Source organism: Dermochelys coriacea, chromosome 19 (assembly GCF_009764565.3).
Source record: "Dermochelys coriacea isolate rDerCor1 chromosome 19, rDerCor1.pri.v4, whole genome shotgun sequence".
NCBI lineage: Eukaryota > Metazoa > Chordata > Testudines > Dermochelyidae > Dermochelys > Dermochelys coriacea.
In genome coordinates this window covers 18,462,904-18,468,931 of record NC_050086.2, presented here as the reverse complement: position 1 = coordinate 18,468,931, position 6,028 = coordinate 18,462,904, and positions in this window count along the sequence as shown.

The following is a 6,028-nucleotide window of genomic DNA, read 5'->3' as shown; positions in this document are numbered from 1 at the left end:
GAGTCCAGCAGAGGGCAACGAAAATGATTAGGGGGCTGGGGCACATGGCTTACGAGGAGAGGCTGAGGGAACTGGGCTTATTTAGTCTGCAGAAGAGAAGAGTGAGGGGGGATTTGATAGCAGCCTTCAACTACCTGAAGGGTGGTTCCAAAGAAGATGGAGCTCGGCTGTTCTCCATGTTGGCAGATGACAGAACAAGGAGCAATGGTCTCAAGTTGCAGTGGGAGAGGTCTAGGTTGGATATTAGGAAAAACTATTTCACTAGAAGGGTGATAAAGCACTGGAATGGGTTACCTAGGGAGGTGTTGGAGTCTTTTAAGGCTCAGCTTGACAAAGCCCTGGTAGGGATGATTTAGTTGGGGTTGGTCCTGCTTTGAGCAGGGGGTTGGACTAGATGATCTCCTGAGGTCTCTTCCAACTCTAATCTCTATGATTCTATGATCTATTACTGGAGGGGTTGGGCGAGGTTGTTTGCCCTGAGATGTGCAGGAGGTCAGACTAGATGATCATGATGGTCCCTTCTGGCCTTTAAATGTATGAGTCTGTGTTGGCAAATGAGGATCTGAGCTGTCCTGGATCAGGGACTGGCAATGGGAGTTGGTGTCCACTTGGTCAGTTATAGCCCAGGTCGTTAGTGACAGGGGAGTGCCTGCTCAGTGATTTAAGTGAAATGTATTGGAGGTGCCAGCCCAGTGCCTAGAGGGCAGGGACAGGTGACCACATCCCAAGAAACCACCGGCTCCTTTTCCCTTCCTCTGGCCTTTTCCCCTTGTGAACAATCTCAGCACTGAGGATTATAGCCTAGTTGGGCTCCCCTCTGAGCGACAGAGGGAGAGCTCCCTGGTGAAGGGGCGAGGTGCACTGCTGGGGAGTATGGAGAAACCCTGCACTGCTGCTCTCCTCAGCTGCGCTTGTACTGGCTTGGCCATTCACCCCGTCCCTGACACCTGTGCATCACAGACGCTTTCTTGAAGGAACACTGAACAAAAGGCCTTGTTCTCCCTGCCCTGCACCTGTGCAAAGTGAGTGCAAACACCACCTTTCACACTGGCATAAATGACAAGCCAAGGTGCAGAGCAGGGCCACAAGGGTGTCTGAAAGGGGAGCTCACAAGCCACGACTACACAACTAGGCCTCCAAGCTCTTCGGGGTAGGAATTGTCGTTCCCTAAGTGTATGTACAGCACATAGCACTCAGGGGCCCCACCTGGCAGAGGCCTCCAGGAGCTACCACAATTGACATATTAAATAACAAGAATGGCTGTACCTTCTAGTGGCTGGGGCCTGCAAAGAGGCTACAGCCCCATCACCAGCAGCAGCTGATGGGGAGACTTCATCAGCTCAAGTGAAGCCAGCCTCTATTTTGAGATTCAGAGGCTGAGAGTTCTAGTCTGCATGCATTGGGCTAGCTGGGCGCCCTTCTTTCTTTAGGAGAGTGACTGCAGCTGATAGCCTTCTGGGCTCCCTGCCATCTCTCCTCCCATGATCCCCTCCGCCTTGATAGGAGACAGGACTACAGCATCCTGCCCTTAGTGGCCCAGTCATGGTGCCAATGATGGGGAAACAGCTGCCCAGTCTGACAGGAAGCCATGTGACTTAATAAGCTGTTCTGGCCTCTGGCTGTTGCAATGCCTCTCCCTGTTTTCGGTTACGTGACACTGCCATGCTGTCTTCTGTTGTGGGCAGCTGGACACTGCTTCCTCTCTGTACTGAAATAGAATTCTAGGAATCAACGGCAACTGCCTGGTTCCGCCATGCAACATACACGCTCCATTTTCCATTGCATCGACAAAGCAGAAGAAACGCCCACAGCAGGAGCTATCCAGAGCCCCAGCTGGCATGTTGCAACCCAGAAGTGCACTCCACCCTCCATAGTCCACTGCAGAGCTCTGCCTTCTATGCCGGGGAATTCTCATAGCTCCACCATGTCTGTATTGCAGGAGCACATCAGATGGGACCACCTGGAAAGTCTGGGGAGCAGCCACGCAGATGGTGATTCCAGTTTCCCCAAACTGGAGATTGGAGATTCCTGAAAGTTTGAGGGATATGGGAGCACTCTCTCGCTCTCTCTTTCTCGCTCACTGTTGCTCTCTCAGGTTTCTCGAAGGTGCTTGTTATCATGATATTTAAACACTGGCTTATGTCCATCATTAATCCAACCGGTTTACCAAGAGTGAGGGTAGATTCTCTCAGCCAAGACTAGGTGATCCATTCCAGAAGATTTGCTCTAGCTCAGCCAGACGTTATGGGCTGGATTCAGGAATCGCTGGGTCAGATTTCTTGGCCTGGGTGATGATTAGGCCAGACAAGATAACACTAATGGTACCTTCTGGCTTTATGCGCTTTTAATCCAGCCAACGTCCTCTGCCTGAGAAATCAGACTCTCCTGGGAATGGACGCCCCCCTCCAGCCTGCAGGGGTACAAGGCAGGCTTTCCCGAGGTGTTCTGGAACTTTCCCCTTTGGCCCCAACTCAGAATTGTGGCTGGGAGGGGACAGCGACAGGCTACTGGCAGTCGCCACACACTGCCGTGTGGGGGCAGCTTTCCACTCTGCCTAGTGCTCCAGACTGGTATCTACAGGGCACCTCAGCACATGGAACATGCTGCCTGCGGTAATGCCAGGCATTATTCATCATTCTTCCTAGCAAATCACTGCGCTTTGCATTTGCTTCCCAACTGCAGGGATCGCTCAGTTTTGTAAAAAGAAAAGGAGTACTTGTGGCACCTTAGAGACTAACAAATTTATTTGAGCATAAGCTTTCGTGAGCTACAGCTCACTTCATCGGATGCATTTGGTGGAAAATACAGTGGGGAGATTTATATACACACACAGACTGTCCACATATCTATTCAGGAGACACCATCAGAGGGCCTAATCACATCAGCCACACTATCAGAGGCTCGTTCACCTGCTCATCTACCAATGTGATATATGCCATCATGTGCCAGCAATGCCCCTCTGCCATGTACATTGGCCAAACTGGACAGTCTCTACGTAAAAGAATAAATGGACACAAATCAGACGTCAAGAATTATAACATTCAAAAACCAGTCGGAGAACACTTCAATCTCTCTGGTCACTCGATTACAGACCTGAGGGTGGCTATCCTTCAACAAAAAAACTTCAAAAACAGACTCCAACAAGAGACTGCTATATTGGAATTAATTTGCAAACTGGATACAATTAACTTAGGCTTGAATAGAGACTGGGAGTGGATGAGTCATTACACAACGTAAAACTATTTCCCCATGTTCATAGATTCATAGATACTAAGGTCAGAACGGACCATTCTGATCATCGAGTCCGACCTCCTGCACAGCGCAGGCCACAGAATCTCACCCACCCATTCCTACAAAAAACCTCACCTATGTCTGAGCTATTGAAGTCCTTAAATCATGGTTTAAAGACTTGAAGGAGCAGAGAAGCCTCCCTCAAGTCACCCATGCCCCATGCTACAGAGGAAGGCAAAAAACCTCCAGGGCCTCTCCAATCTGCCCTGGAGGAAAATTCCTTCCTGACCCCAAATATGGCGATCAGCTAAACCCTGAGCATATGAGCAAGATTCACCAGCCAGATACCCAGGAAAGAATTTTCTGTAGTAACTCAGATCCCATCCATCTAATATCCCATCTCAGGGGATTAGGCCTATTTACCATTAATATTTAAAGATCAATTAATTACCCAAATCATCATACCATCTCCTCCATAAACTTATCGAGTTTAATCTTAAAGCCAGATAGATCTTTTGCCCCCACTGCTTGCTTTCCGTTGGAAGGCTATTCCAAAACTTCACTCCTCTGATGGTTAGAAACCTTCGTCTAATTTCAAGTCTAAACTTCCTGGTGGCCAGTTTATACCCATTTGTTCTTGTGTCCACATTGGTGCTGAGCTTAAATAATTCCTCTCCCTCTCCTGTATTTATCCCTCTGATATATTTATAGAGAGCAATCATATCTCCCCTCAACCTTCTTTTAGTTAGGCTAAACAAGCCAAGCTCCTTAAGTCTCCTTTCATAAGACAAGTTTTCCATTCCTCGGATCATCCTAGTAGCCCTTCTCTGTACCTGCTCCAGTTTGAATTCATCCTTTTTAAACATGGGAGACCAGAACTGCACACAGTATTCTAGGTGAGGTCTCACCAGTGCCTTGTATAATGGTACTAAAACCTCCTTATCCCTACTGGAAATGCCTCTCCTGATGCATCCCAAAACCGCATTAGCTTTTTTCACAGCCATATCACATTGGCAGCTCATAGTCATCCTATGATCAACCAATACTCCAAGGTCCTTCTCCTCTTCCGTTACTTCTAATTGATGCGTCCCCAGCTTATAAAACTAAAATTCTTGTTATTAATCCCTAAATGCATAACCTTACACTTCTCACTATTAAATTTCATCCTATTACTATTACTCCAGTTTACAAGATCATCCAGATCCTCCTGTATAATATCCCAATCCTTCTCTGAATTGGCAATACCTCCCAGCTTTGTATCATCCACAAACTTTATTAGCACACTCCCACTTTTTGTGCCAAGGTCAGTAATAAAAAGATTAAATAAGATTGGTCCCAAAACCGATCCCTGAGGAACTCCACTGGTAACCTCCCTCTAACCTGACAGTTCGCCTTTCAATAGTACCCGTTGCAGTCTCCCCTTTAACCAATTCCTTATCCACCTTTTGATGTTCATATTGATCCCCATCTTCTCCAATTTAACTAATAATTCCCCATGTGGCACGGTATCAAATGCCTTACTGAAATCTAGGTAAATTAGATCCACTGCGTTTCCTTTGTCTAAAAAATCTGTTACTTTTTCAAAAAAGGAGATTAGGTTGGTTTGGCACGATCTACCTTTTGTAAAATCATGTTGTATTTTGTCCCATTTACCATTGACTTCAATGTCCTTAACTAATTTCTCCTTCAAAATTTTTTCCAGGACCTTGCATACTACAGATGTCAAACTAACTGGCCTGTAGTTACCCGGATCACTTTTTTTCCCTTTCTTAAAAATAGGAACTATATTAGCAATTCTCCAATCATTCGGTACAACTCCTCAGTTTACAGATTCATTAAAAATTCTTGCTAATGGGCTTGCAATTTCAGGTGCCAATTCCTTTAATATTCTTGGATGAAGATTATCTGGGCCCCCCGGTTTAGTCCCATTAAGCTGTTTCAGTTTTGTTTCTACCTCAGATATGGTAATATCTACCTCCATATCCTCATTCCCATTTGTCATGCTACCATTATCCCTAAGATCCTCTTTAGCCTTATTAAAGACTGAGGCAAAGTATTTGTTTAGATATTGGACCATGCCTAGATTATCCTTGACCTCCACTCCATCCTCAGTGTTTAGCGGCCCCACTTCTTTCTTTGTTTTCTTCTTATTTATATGGCTATAGAACCTTTTACTATTGGTTTTAATTCCCTTTGCAAGGTCCAACTCAACTTGACTTTTAGCCTGTTTCACTTTATCCCTACATGTTCTGGCCTCAATAAGGTAGCTTTCCTTGCTGATCCCTCCCATCTTCTACTCCCTGTATGCTTTCTGCTTCTTCTTAATCCCCTCTCTAAGATGCTTTCTCATCCAGCTTGGTCTACAACTCCTTCCTATGAATTTTTTCCCCTTTCTTGGGATGCAGGCTTCCGATAGCTTCTGCAGCTTTGATTTAATGTAATCCCAGGCCTCCTCTACCTTTAGATCCATAAGTTCTTCAGTCCAATCCACTTCCCTAACTAATATCCTTAATTTTTGAAAGTCAGCCCTTTTGAAATCAAAAACTCTAGTTGCAGATTTATTTTTGTTAATCCTTCCGTTCAGTTTGAACTGAATTAGCTCATGATCACTTGAGCCAAGATTGTCCCCTACAACCATTTCTTCTATGAGGTCCTCACTACTCACCAGAATTAAATCTAAAATGGCATCCCCTCTAGTCGGTTCAGCAACTACTTGATGAAGGAATCCATCAGCTATCGCATCTAGGAAAATCTGAGCCCTGTTATTATTACTAGCCCTGGTCCTCCAGTCTATATC